The following is a 13,746-nucleotide window of genomic DNA, read 5'->3' on the forward strand; positions in this document are numbered from 1 at the left end:
ATGAGAAGTGAAGCCACAAGTAATTTGGATGCTGTGGCGAATAAGACAAGTGTTAAATCTACTGACACTTATCTTTTATCTACTGTAACACAAGAAGTTATTTATAACGAAAGTTTGCGTTGGGAGGGAGTTCTTGACGACCCAGCAGCAGAAGAAGAAAGAATCCATCAATATAAAATCAACAGGAGAAAGCGTTATCTGTTGGCTGCTCAAAAATCCTCTCATGGTTCATCAGCTTTACTACAAGAACCTAGAGGGCCACTCCAAACAGGTCACAATGAAGTAACTGGCACCTCTGAGAACACTAATGCTGATGAATCCTCAGCAAGGACTGATGGGGAGAAAACAAGTAAAACAAAGCTTAGCTCCCACATGCCAAACATGATCAAAAACTTGCTCAGAAATGGTCTCTAAACAGTTTTTTGACCTATGTGGTAATCTGGTATAATATGCACAAATATTTTCAAGAGGGTTCCAACCAACTAATCAAATTAATCGATAATGAGAATTAGGGCTGCGGAAATTAACGATTAATTATCCGATTAATCGTTCATATTTTTGATCGATTAAAATTATTTTGATCAATAATGAAAAAACTCACCTCTCCGCCGGCTTCCGGGTCTTCTGGGAGTCCCATCGGAGATCCGGTGACGTCACCGGACTCCTCCCCCCTTACCCAAGTGGCTCTGCTGCTAACGAAAGGAAAGGGGGAGGAGTCCGGTGACGTCAATGTCCGTGACGTCACCAGACTACACCTCCCCTTCCCTTCGTTAGCCAACGGAGCCACTTGGGCCGGTGTTCTATCGATAGTCCCAACTTATTGAGTTTTGGGACCGCCTGACTTCCGGTTTCCTTAGAACTACAAGGTTTGGCCAAGAAAGTTCTTCTGCACGGGCACCATCCGCGGCATTGCCCTGTATACATACACCACGGCAATAAAGTACTAAAATGAACTAGGATCACAGTAATCCGACACGTTATTTATCTCAGGTGCCCCACTCAATATGGCCGCCGCTTGAGTGGGGGAACTCAGATTAATAACATGCTGGATTATTGTGATCCTAGTTCATTTTATTACTTCATTGCTGTGCTGTATGTGTATAGGCCAATGTAGTTGGATCTGTATGTGCGTTATAATTAATCGATTAAAAAAAGTTCGATTAATCGAACACGAAAATTTTAATCTGTAACAGACCTAATGAGAATAGTTGTCAACTATTCTCATTATCGATTACTTGGTTGGATCCCCAGCTCTCCTCCACGCTACGAGGAGGGCATAGCAAGCAGTGGGCTACCTGCTATATTTACATTCGGTTGCCGTTTGTGGAATCTTGCCACTGGCAGCTGTCATTCCCCGGCTGAAGCTATTCAAGTGCCATGTTCTTACAATACAGTTATTTAAAAAATAAAAGGTAGGAAAAAAAGTTATTTTCAGTTTCGGCCTGATAAATTCTGCTGTGGGAGTTGCATTGCAGTGCCAATGGCACCCCAAACGTGCATCCCACCAACAGTGTGATTGCCCGCACTGGAACGCACGGTACCGCAATGCCGTGCATTCCAGTGCAGCGCGATTGCAAAAAACTGTACATGCAGTTTTATCCTGAAGTAATGTTTGTATCACTGCATTTGTATATTTTATTTTAAATTAAGGATGGTATTTATTTAACATTATTAATCATAATTTTTATCCGATTAATTAAAAAAACAAGCAGCCAACTAATCGATTATGAAAATAATCAATAGTTGCAGCCCTAATTTTCATGCTCTAGTATATATGAAAGTATTTTTTTTTTTTATTCAACACTTTCTCCATGACCCTGAAGTGCAAGTGATACACAGACAAGTGCATTTGACTAATCAGTAGCCTATTACAGCATGCTAGATCATTTTGTATGGAAAGGTAAAATTGGTTTGTGTTTTACACTTTAGAATTAAATCTGCAGAATACAGCATCAGGGACGCTGCGATTTTCTTTACCACAGACATTTTTGTATAAGTTTATACATACAGCTACAGCAAGTGTCATGGGGAGGTATTAGACGGCAAAGCCTTCCAGACTCTCTACCCCATGCTACTGACATCAGCTGGCCATACACTGGTAGATTTTAATACAAACGTTCATACGAAAATCTCATCAGAACATCCGATAATGCCATCAAAGGCTTAACCTCTTGCCGTCCGCCCGTAGTAGAAAAACGGACGGACGGCACTGCTGCAACAGTTATTTAAAATTTTGACATTTGATTTTGGAAGGAATCAAATTTCCTGAACGAAAACTACATTGACTGTAAGAGTTTGTTTTGTTATAAAAAAAATATTTTTATCCTGCTTCTTTGATTTTTCTTTTTTCATGATTACGGTTGAAAACTTTATTCGTTTGTCCCCTGTGATACCTCCTGTGGACTCAATGCAGGGAGAAGTCACAGAGCGCAGCAGGGATGCAGGTATTCCACACAACTGGAATTGTAGAAGATGTACTTGCAGCATCCAGGGAGTAGCAGAGATGTGTCATTTAAAAGAAAAAAAAAAAAAGCACACCGGAAAGGTAAGTATATTCCCTCATCTTTTATAGGTATGCTTTTACCTAAAGTGACATGCGCTGACACTACCAATAACCAACTACCGATAACTGAAATAAATAAAGATTGTAAATATGTGCAATATGGCCAAATATATAGAAGGGAATTTATTAAAAGTGGAGCATACAAAATCTGGAGTAGTTGCCCATGGCAACCAATCAGCATCTCTGTTTCATTCTCAAAGCTTAACTGAACAAACTGAAGAAATAAGCTGATTGGTTGCCATGGACAACTGCTCCAGATTCTGTCTGTTCCAGTTTTGATAAATTCCCTCCCTCAGTATATTTTCTATTACGGCTTTTAATTAAGCATGTGTACATTTGCAAAGCTGTGTATGAGCTGGACTTGGAATATTTCTACTGTAACATGTTTTAAAAATGTGACAGTAAAGTTCATAATGATTTTAAATAACATTTCAGTATTGTTTGTATTCTTAACAGTACATTACTTGAAACCCAAATCCTGGTTCCATGCCTTAACCCCCTTGAGATCCCCACAAGTGGTGTTAAAACTTCCTGATGTCATCTGACCAGTCACTTGACGCATCGGGTCCTCTTCCTCTCCAAATGTTCTCCAGCAGTGAATGGTCTTTAGAGATGCAGAGAGTTGCCCTGACGTGGTAATGTCAGTGGAACTTACTATAGCACAGTGCCGACCCCCGCTCAGAGTGGTGGGACCATGACGCCCTGCATTAATATTATGTCTGCAGTCTCCTGAGCTGAGGTCAAAAAGAAGTACTGCAAGTGACAGCTCTGGACTGTAGGTGAGCATTGCAGCCTGTGTTTTTTTATTTTGTTTACTGCCTGTCGGGTCATTTAAATGATAAAAATTCTTCAGATAAGAGACTAGCTGCAATAACCTGCTTCTGATAACACAGTGCAAGAGTTGCTAGACCACTACTCCAAACTCTAATACAGACTACTAAGACATCAAAGCAAGCAAAACTAGTCAGAAATATATTAGAGAGAATCTGAGTCTGGTTCATGATTAAAATCCTCTGTGCATCTAGTGATCTCACACAGATTGTAAGGAGTGCCTGATCATCATTGAAAAGAACCTTGCATAGAAATTGAGGACCCAGGACAGTGGTGGTGAACCTATGGCACGTGAGCCCAATTCCATTGAACTGATGGCCACGCAGGCGCAATAACGATTTTCGGAGATGCCGTGCAGGCGCATTGAGGGGACGCCACAGAGAGAGAAGACGCGCAGGTGCACTGACACCAAGAACGGTTTCTGAGTTATCTTGCTGCCACACTAGCAACATAGCTGCATATTGGAGATCCACAATCAGGCAGTGGCGGCCGTCTAATCCGCCATATTAGATGGCCACTCGCTGAGGCCTCTCTGGGCCCTAGCCAGCATCAAGCGGACATCTAATTAGAGTGCCGCATCTGCTGTTGAGAAGCCACTAAGAGTCACAGCCCCATTGAGAGCCCATACACACTGCCTGAGTGCCCCCAGAGCCCTTAAAGACCACCTAAGAGCCGCCATGATAGCCAATACACACCACCTGAGAGCCCTATTAGACCATCTGATAGCCGCACAGCCCCCTGAGAGCCAATCAACACCACCTGGGTGCCTGTAGAGCCCACTTAAGAGCCCTTATAGACCACCTGGAAGCTGCACAGCACCCCCGAGAGCCCATACAGACCACATGAGAGCCCACCTAAGAGCCGCCATGATAGCCAATACACACCACCTGAGAGCCCTATTAGACCATCTGATAGCCGCACAGCCCCCTGAGAGCCAATCAACACCACCTGGGTGCCTGTAGAGCCCACTTAAGAGCCCTTATAGACCACCTGGAAGCTGCACAGCACCCCCGAGAGCCCATACAGACCACATGAGAGCCCACCTAAGAGCCGCCATGATAGCCAATACACACCACCTGAGAGCCCTATTAGACCATCTGATAGCCGCACAGCCCCCTGAGAGCCAATCAACACCACCTGGGTGCCTGTAGAGCCCACTTAAGAGCCCTTATAGACCACCTGGAAGCTGCACAGCACCCCCGAGAGCCCATACAGACCACATGAGAGCCCACCTAAGAGCCGCCATGATAGCCAATACACACCACCTGAGAGCCCTATTAGACCATCTGATAGCCGCACAGCCCCCTGAGAGCCAATCAACACCACCTGGGTGCCTGTAGAGCCCACTTAAGAGCCCTTATAGACCACCTGGAAGCTGCACAGCACCCCCGAGAGCCCATACAGACCACATGAGAGCCCACCTAAGAGCCCTTATAAACCACATGAGAGCCAGACAACTTCGCTGAGAACCCATACAGACCACCGCAGAGCCCATCTAAGAGCCATTATAGACCTCCTCGGAGCCGCACAGCCCCCCTGAATGCCCATGCAGACCACCTCGGAGCTCATTTGAGAGTCCTTATAGACCACTTGAGAGGCCATACAGACTACCACAGAGCCTGCAGATCCCTTATAGACCACCTCAGAGCCACACAGCACCCCCGAAGAGCCCATGCAGACCACCGCACAGCTCATCTGATAGTCCTTATAGACCACCTGAGAGGCTCACAGCCGTCCTGAGAGCCCATACAGACACCCTCAGAGCCCTTATAGACCTCCTGTGAGCCGCACAGCCCCCCTGAGAGGTACGTCACTTAGTAGCACATGGATGTATTGTACTTTTATTTTAAGACTTAAGAACATAATTAATTCAGACAGTCGTATGAAGTGTATTTGGAAAATAAATCATCAGAATTCAGGTCTAATTGCAGGGTTGGCACTTTAAGATACATAAGTTGGTTTAGTGATCCAGTTTGGGCACTCGGGCTAAAAGGTTCGCAATCACTGACCTAGGGTTTCTCCACTAGTGACAAGTTAACAGCTAGAATAAAATAAAAAAAAAACAAAAACAGATAACAGAAACTCAATTTGTACATAAGTGGTACTGAGCAGGAATATTGCAATAAGAGTTGATAGACAGAAGGTCAAGGCAAGCAGCAAACAGCCAAATAGAGGAACTAGAGATTAGGTCAAGGTTGTAACCAGGTTAACAGACAGGATTTCATATGACAAGGTACCCAGATCCACATATACAGGTCAGGAAGGAAGCTAAACACAAGACAGGTCAGTGAAACAGGATCAGAAAGCTATGCCCAAAAACAACAAAGAGTTCTTATTCATAAAGTGAGTGCAGTCATATTTATTGCATGTCTAGGACTAATAGTTATTTTTCAATGCTAACTTTTGAGAGATGCACTTACTTCAAAAGATCAAAGCACTACCGATACATAGTGACAAGGAGCTTCAACTAATACAAAATCAAAGTCTACAATTACGATAACAATCTGTGAATAACAGGGAAGAATGAACAAACATTCAAGGTCATAAAAAAACAAGATAAAAGGTTTAAAGAGAGATGTGGAATATGAATAGAATTGATGAAGTAAGAATTACCAAAAATGTATTTGACAATGACTACTAAACTTTAATAAAACCAACTTTGATGAGGATAGACGATTTTATTGCATTCTGCATAAAATATACAACAATAAACTGTTCCAACAAATCTTTATCCCTCATGGTAAAATCAGGAACAGCATAGGATGAGTGAAGCCAAGGACCCTATATGTTTTCAAAATGCTGGGGTTTATTACTGAGTTCATACGTCAGTTTATATAGGGGTAGAGCAGTATTTATAAGCTGTTTTCATTCTGGATAGGGAGGATTGTTGCTTCAAGGTAAAGAGTATCATCTTTCTAACATAAAAATATAGTATAAGAAGTATTTGACATGAATTGGGGTTTGTAAGTCGCCTAGGATGCCAAGGAGGCACTTATTCTGGTTAACGGGAATAGGGAGACCCAAGGTTATTTCAGTAAATCTATTAACCTTTTACCAGAACTGTATGTATCTACAATCCTTTAATGCATGCATTAAATCAGCCTCTTCTCCACAGCCCCTCAAACAAAATGAGGAGGTTTGAAGGCCCAGTTTAAGTAGTTTAACTAAGGTATAATAGACCCTGAGTTTCACCTTAATCATTGTGTTTTCAAATTCCCACTTGAGGTCAGAGAATTGGGTCACCTGACACTGCCATTTCTCTCTGGCTCTGGTATATGTAGAGGTGCTTTCCATCAGTAGGGCTGAATAGTATTTAGAGACTGGTTTAGTCTGATCTGTTTGTCTGAGAATTTGCTCTAGTTGTGGATATTCCAAGGCTATGTTGTGTAAACCAAATTGTGCGAGAGCCGGGTGTCTCACTTGTGTATTGGTATGGAAATAGGATTGTAGGGAAAATTCAAAATCCTCTTGGAATTGTTAGATTGACCTGAATTCACCTGAAGTGAATAACTGCTCTAGGTATTTTAGCGCAAGGGAAATTTAGTGGGTAATATTTTCTAGTGTGAAAACACAGGTAACAAAGTATTGAACCAAATAATGTTTTGTAGAGATTTATGAGGAGTCCATGGCCGCCTCTATTGATTTGCAAATGTATCAGCTTATGGGTACATTCAGTCTCTAATGTTGACAAGCTGAGCTGCCAAGTAATAAGTGTGGAAAACTGCGAAGCCTGATTTGTGAAGGGGAAGCTGGAGGGTCTCCAGGGAAACATAAGGAGGGAACTGATGCCATAAAAAGGAGTTACAAATAGTGTTAAGCTGTTTTAAGACAAAGTGGGATCATATAATCAAAAAATTGATCCTGCCCATGAGGTCCAGAGGGAGTTGTATTCACAGTTTGATTTCTGTTCAACAGTTACAAGAAGAGGTTGCACGTTGTTGGTGATATCTTCTTTTATAGGGAGTTGCACGACTACAAAATATTTGAATTGGCTGACTACCAGCAATTGAGAAGAGGGGTGTATAAATTGAGGAGTTGCAGTCCAGTGGGTAGGGGCATGACTTCTCCCAATTTATACAGAAGCATGGGAAGATCCCAAATTCTCTGAAAATATCCAAGACATTATAAAGGGAGCATGCAAAGAGATATGTTCCTCTAGGAAATTTATGATAAGGTCCCTAATTCTAGGGGAGATACAGATCAGGATTGCAAGGGATTCCACTGCAAGCCCAAAAGTCATAGAGATAAAGAGCAGCCCTGTCTTGTGCCTCAAAATGGTAAGTGGTTCAGAGACTGCAAGGTTCACAGTGATCCTGACCAGGGGATCAGTGTAGAGAAGCTTGATCCAACTTATCAGTTTAAGGCCATCTTTAAAAGCTAGGACTACTCCATGCTATCAATTGCTTTGTGTGTGTCCAAAGAGGTTACCAGAGTTGTAATGATAGTGCAAGAATTCCGGTGGACCTACATGGAATAAAACCCATGCGGCCTGTTGATCAATGTATTAATATGCTTATTAATATGAATGCCCAGGACCTTAGATAAAATGTTGGCATCTACATTGATAAGGGGACAGAATTCCCTTTTGGGTGGATCATTGTTAGGCTTTATAATGACTATCAGGGCCCCTCGCATGGGGGGGGGGATCTGTAATATTTGAATGTATTCATGACCCAGATGGTCTCTGATTCTCGGTATGGCTATTGGGTTATATTCAGGTTTAGCTAGATAAGCCAATAGACTCCCTGATTTATTGCCGAACTTAAACGTTTTTTGATTAGTATAGAGCATATTTTTCTTTGTTGGAGAATCTTTAAAGACTTTGTTAGGAAGGGGGTCTACTACAGGCATGACTATACTTGCAATACCTTCCAAACCCTCCTGTTATGGCCAGATTCCCAGCCATTCTGACAGGCAAAGTTGTGACACTTCCATGTAATCAGAGCTGGCCACCAAGCCCAGAACCTTACATATTCCTACGGGCCCACATTCTTGTTTTGAATGGTTTTGACATCCTCTGTGAACCAAGATGTTCGTATCCTCCATAGAGTAATCTGGCTATAAGAAATGTTACATAATAGTTATCATAATTGTGTCCTGTATCTATGCAGATTTGTTTTTTTGTAATATATGTCCTGCTTCATCAATGTATCATCCCGCGTGTAATATATACCGTATTACTAGAAGTGCAGCAGAATCAGGCTTTGATATTACAATTCGCATGTGTTGCAACATTTGATGGATTCATGTGATTGCAGTTTGCCTTGTTTATTGTTGAAGGGTTTAATTCACTATCGCTGCAGTCTGAATGTAGTTTCCCACTGGTTAGTTTATGTCCGAGGCTAAGTGGTTGTCAAGGCAACTAATCAAAATCCATCTAGTACTTGTCTGGCTCCTGCAGCGTGAAGTTTGGTTGGTCATTGCACTTTAGAATTAGGAGGAATGTGAACTCTTCATTGAATAATGGCAAAGGCTGTACCATGTACCAGCAATCCCTGAAAGAAGGTGTAGACCTTATTAACCCTCAGGGTTTTTGAAACTGGAAAATGTTTTGTTAGTAAAGTTTCAGAAAAGTGTCCTATTCTAAATGCTTGTTTACTCCCACCAAAGTGTGTTTGCCTGCCTTAAAAAGGGGCCACACTACCGTTAAAAATGGAACCTGCTTAGTGGGCCTTAGAAATACCGGCACCAGAAGGGATTAGACTGTGTGCATATTATTTGTCAGATCAGTTTAGGAAAGTTAATTGACATTGTTCATAACATTTAAGTGTTAAACAAGTTCATTGAGTTTTAAATATGTTAAGAGCAACTGGACTAGCACCTAACCCTTTACAAAATAATTCCGAGTTGGTTACTGCGGTCACAGAGAAGATAAAACTATTAAAAACCTTCTGGAAGTCTGTGTATTCAAAGAAAAGCAGTGATCATGTACAAAATAAAGATATTTTTTAACACAACCTCAAATGAGCCACAATGGTTTAAAATGTATATGGTCCAGAAACAGTAAGACAAAGTAAAGGTGAATAAATCAACTGGAGTAAATAACTAACACCCACATAGCCTTAAAGATTAGGGATGCACCGATACCGATACTAGTATTGGTATCATTGCCAACACTGAGTATTTGGGCAAGTATTTGTACTTGCCCAAATGCTCTGATACCGGAACTTCCGGTCAGAGGAAGATGTCCTCTGACCGACAGTGCCGTAGGGGAATATGGAGCCAGCTTCCCATGCGATCAGGAAGCTGGGCAGTGAGTAATGACCCGCCTCCTGGCTTGCTGTTTGGCCGGTATACCGGCTCCTTGCTGATTGGCTGGAAAGGCTGATTGGCCAGGAAGCCGGCTCGATGCTGATTCACAATCAAGCAAGCCAAACAACATGGAGCATGCTTCCCCGGCAAACAGGAAGCCAGACAGCATGTCATTACCCTCTGCCTGGCTTCCTAAATGCCCGGCAAGCCGGCTCCTTGCCAGCAGAAGCAACGGTATCAGTACTCGGTATTGGTGAGTACCGAAAGCAAAATATCGGTACTCGTACTCGATACCGAAAAACCGGTGCATCCCAATTAAAGATATAAGCTTAAGAGAACTATGGGCCATAATTCTCTTTTAAGGCCATTGCAAATGACAAAGGGACACTCTTTGCATCTGGAGGAAAAGAGGTTTAACCTCCGCATACAGAAAGTGCTGTTTAAAAGCCTACACTGTAGACTGTCGTTAAAAAAGCTGGATGCGTTTCTAAATGCATAGAAAAAAGTCTCTTACCATTGAATAAGTAAAATCAGAGATTGTTGATCCAGGTAGTGTCCAATTACCCTTGGGGACAAGGAAGGATTTTTCCCTGTTGCAGCAAATGTGCCCATGATTTATAAGGGTTTATGGCAGCTCCAGAGTACATTAGCTTTACAGTAGACCCACCATTAATTTCTACAATCCTTATCAAAAATTGTGCAGCAATAACCAATATCTACCTCATTACTATCTGCCCCTCACAGCACTTCGTCTCCCATATTTGAGAGGAAACCTTTCATGAGAGAAACCCCCAGAGGTCCCTATTTCAAACCCCTCCTTCTGAAAATGCTAGCTATTTGACTGTCACAACTATCTTCTTTTAATACTTGAAATGGATCACCCTATGTGATTCTGAATTGTTGAGTGTCTGTATTCTCAAAAATCCTACATGAAATCCCAGTTTTCAATATGTGTTAATTTTCTTCAGGAAGCATACATTCACATTACAATTTGGTATCTGTGAAGCAGTGGTAGCATCTATGTGTTACATCTGAACTTCAGGAAAGCAGCGAAATACAAATTGAAATGCATATATGACTGCCTTAACAGACACTACAGCCATGTTGGTGGCCTCACGTTTCTCTATGCCAGTTAAGCATTACAGCTTGGTCACCTCCTTACCTCCAGCCTGTGACTGGGCAATGAAGGATAGCCAGGGGGCTAATAAGCACATCACTCTTCTCTTTTCTCCTTTCAGCACATTTCTAGTGAGCACATGTATGCAGCAGATTCTAAGTACCCCCCTTCCCTCTCCCGGTTTGAGAGCTGTTCTACAAGGGATTACAAGTTACCAATATCAAGGTACATTCAGGCTCTCCTATTTAGTCTTCTTTCACAAGTGGCTTAAGGCTGCGGCTGGGGATTCTTGCTGCAAGAACCTACAGGCACAGCGGGCAATCGTACAAGGAACAATTACCTGTGGTTCAGGATAGACGATTGTCCCTGGGTGAAATCTGTCTGCGTCCAGCAACAATCATCTATCCTAAATTAAAGGTAATCGCTCCATGTAGGATCACATGCGGCCAGTCACTGACAGATGCGGCCGCGGTCAACCTATCATTCACTTCAGCGGGCACAGCGGCTACTGGTACAGACACACCTGGGATACCTGCTGCAAGAATCCATTGGTTCATGCAAAATGAATAACCAAGCGCAGCCTTAAAGTGATATTCAAGTCAAAATGTTACGCTATTTCAAATGCTGAGTAAATTACTTTCCCTTAGCACTGGCCCTGATATCCTGTTTTAGGGTGGCTGCTTTCCTTTGCAGGGTCCTATGGAGCCAACCTTGTGTGCACTAGTAAGCTGGGTGTGTCTCCACAGATACACAGACACAGCAAGGCCACTCTCTGCCCCCCTCCATCCGACCCTCCTCCAAGCCAGTAGATGGATAGTTGCTGTAGTCTGTGCTGTCCTTTGTGATTTTTGACTGAAGTCAGGAAAGCTGAGCAGAGAGAGTTGGAGCCAGCTATTTGGAAACATGGTAAACTTAAATTCTTGGGCGAAAATTTACTTTTTGTTTATTTGCTTGATCTGGATTCAATAATGAAAAAAGTTTGAGAGTTTAATATGACTTTAAGACTCGTGTGAATGGAGTCTAACTGTATTTAAAAACTGATTTCATGTTTGCTCTAATGAATACATAACTGTATTAAATGGAGGTTTTTTTTTTTTACATCTGCCTGTAGTTCAGCTTTAAAAACAGATAATTCTTCCAACTACTGTGCTGTATGTTCTGTGGATTGAATGTCCCTCCTGTATGTCTATCTGTAAAGCTTGAAAGCCTGCTGTAAAAACCGTTAGGCAGCTTCTACAGTATCACACTGTTAATTTGTCCTCTGGGCCTTCTTGAATAAATACTGTATCAGACACGAGCATGCTCACTGGGAAATAAATGAAAAAAAGACACAAAGAGGAAAAGTCAAAATCTGTTTAAAACATAACTCTGGATTTCTCATTACACTGCCTACTATGTAGCCACAAATGGCATTATGCTTTGTTGTACATTTTTACACATGTACACAGGAAATAAAATGTGGGCCTGCACATCCACATAGAAATGAAGGAATGTCACTTTGTCCTGTTAGGAGCTGTACCGGATCCCAAAATCACTCAATAACTGCCATTTTCACAGGGGCTCATTGGAATGCTTGTGGGAATCTGACATGAAGGAAATGTCTGGTAATATTACCTCATATGACAGTGTTATATCAATTGCAGGAGACATATTGGAAATTCTACATTCTACGTTGGGGTTACAACAAACCTATAACAATCAACACAATGGGCCAGATAAACTATACTTACAGCATGAGTATTCGACATGTACCAAATCATCATGTGTTGATGATTTGGGACATATGGGCCCAATCCTGAAAGATCCCTGAGGGACCTCTGTTTACACTGGGACACTGCACACAAATAAACATAGTACAGTGGTAGGCGACGTGTAGTTTATGTGGACCACTATTAATTGCACAACATAGTTGAATGCTTAAAGTAGAACTGAAGCCAAAACTTTTGGAAACATTATAACCCGTCTTCTTTTTTTCAGTCATCCATGTCCCACTGGGGAAATTTCCCTTCACTTTCTGTCCATTAGCTACAACAGGAAGTGAGAGGAAATTCCGCCAAAGTGAGGCAAATCCCTGGTGGTCAGCAGGGCTACCAATTCTAGTGTTGCCCTTGAAAGATTTCCCATCACTTCCTGTTCTAATAACGGCCCAACATTTTGATTTACTTTCCCTTTTAGTCATAACGGTCACCAGTACAAACAGGGTGAATTTCTCTAGTGTTGTAATCACTTGCTAGTAAATCTTTGTTATAGGTTTGGATAGAGTGGGAAAGGTTTAGAATCCCTGTCAGGTGTTTACTGCTATTCAGGGCTCCGTTAGAGAGATTTAACTTCAATTCTTGTCCTTCTGGGTACCCAATAGCAGACAGGAAGTGAGAATAACTAAACAGCAATACAGACAGAAATGAAATATATTTTCTTTAGTAAACAAGGCGAGAACTTGTCAGATTAATATTTCTTACAATCGAAATCATTATTTCTCAACCAGGGTACTGTGGCACCGTGAGGGGCCTTCTGGCTTCCTCAGAGGTGCCTTGCAATGGGGACCCCTAATGTGTAGAGAGAACTCTGATCTAAAAGGGGGGACTCTGATGTAAAAGGGGAGACTCTGATATGAAAAGGGGGCTCCTGATGTAAAGGGGGGTAGCTTCTCATGTGAAGGGTGGGCTTCTGAAGTGGGCTACTGATGTATAGGGGGACTCTGATATCAAGAAGAGGGGGGTTTGGTGAAGTGGGACTCCTGATTTGAAGGGGGGACTTCATTGTGAAGCAGAGAAACCCCACTTTGTTATTTTTTCGCAAGGGGTTCCCTCATTAAAATCCATTATATTTTAGACTGGGATGCCTCAAGATTTTGCATACTTTTAAAGGGTGTCGTGACTGCAAAAAGATTGTGATACGGGACCGACAGTGAAAGGGTAACCAGATGTTCAAATTATTCCATCACAAATAAAACAGTGTATAAAACAGTAAGAAATATCTTTAG

The sequence above is a fragment of the Nanorana parkeri genome, unplaced genomic scaffold, assembly GCF_000935625.1.
Source record: "Nanorana parkeri isolate BGI_ZX_2015 unplaced genomic scaffold, ASM93562v1 scaffold726, whole genome shotgun sequence".
NCBI lineage: Eukaryota > Metazoa > Chordata > Amphibia > Anura > Dicroglossidae > Nanorana > Nanorana parkeri.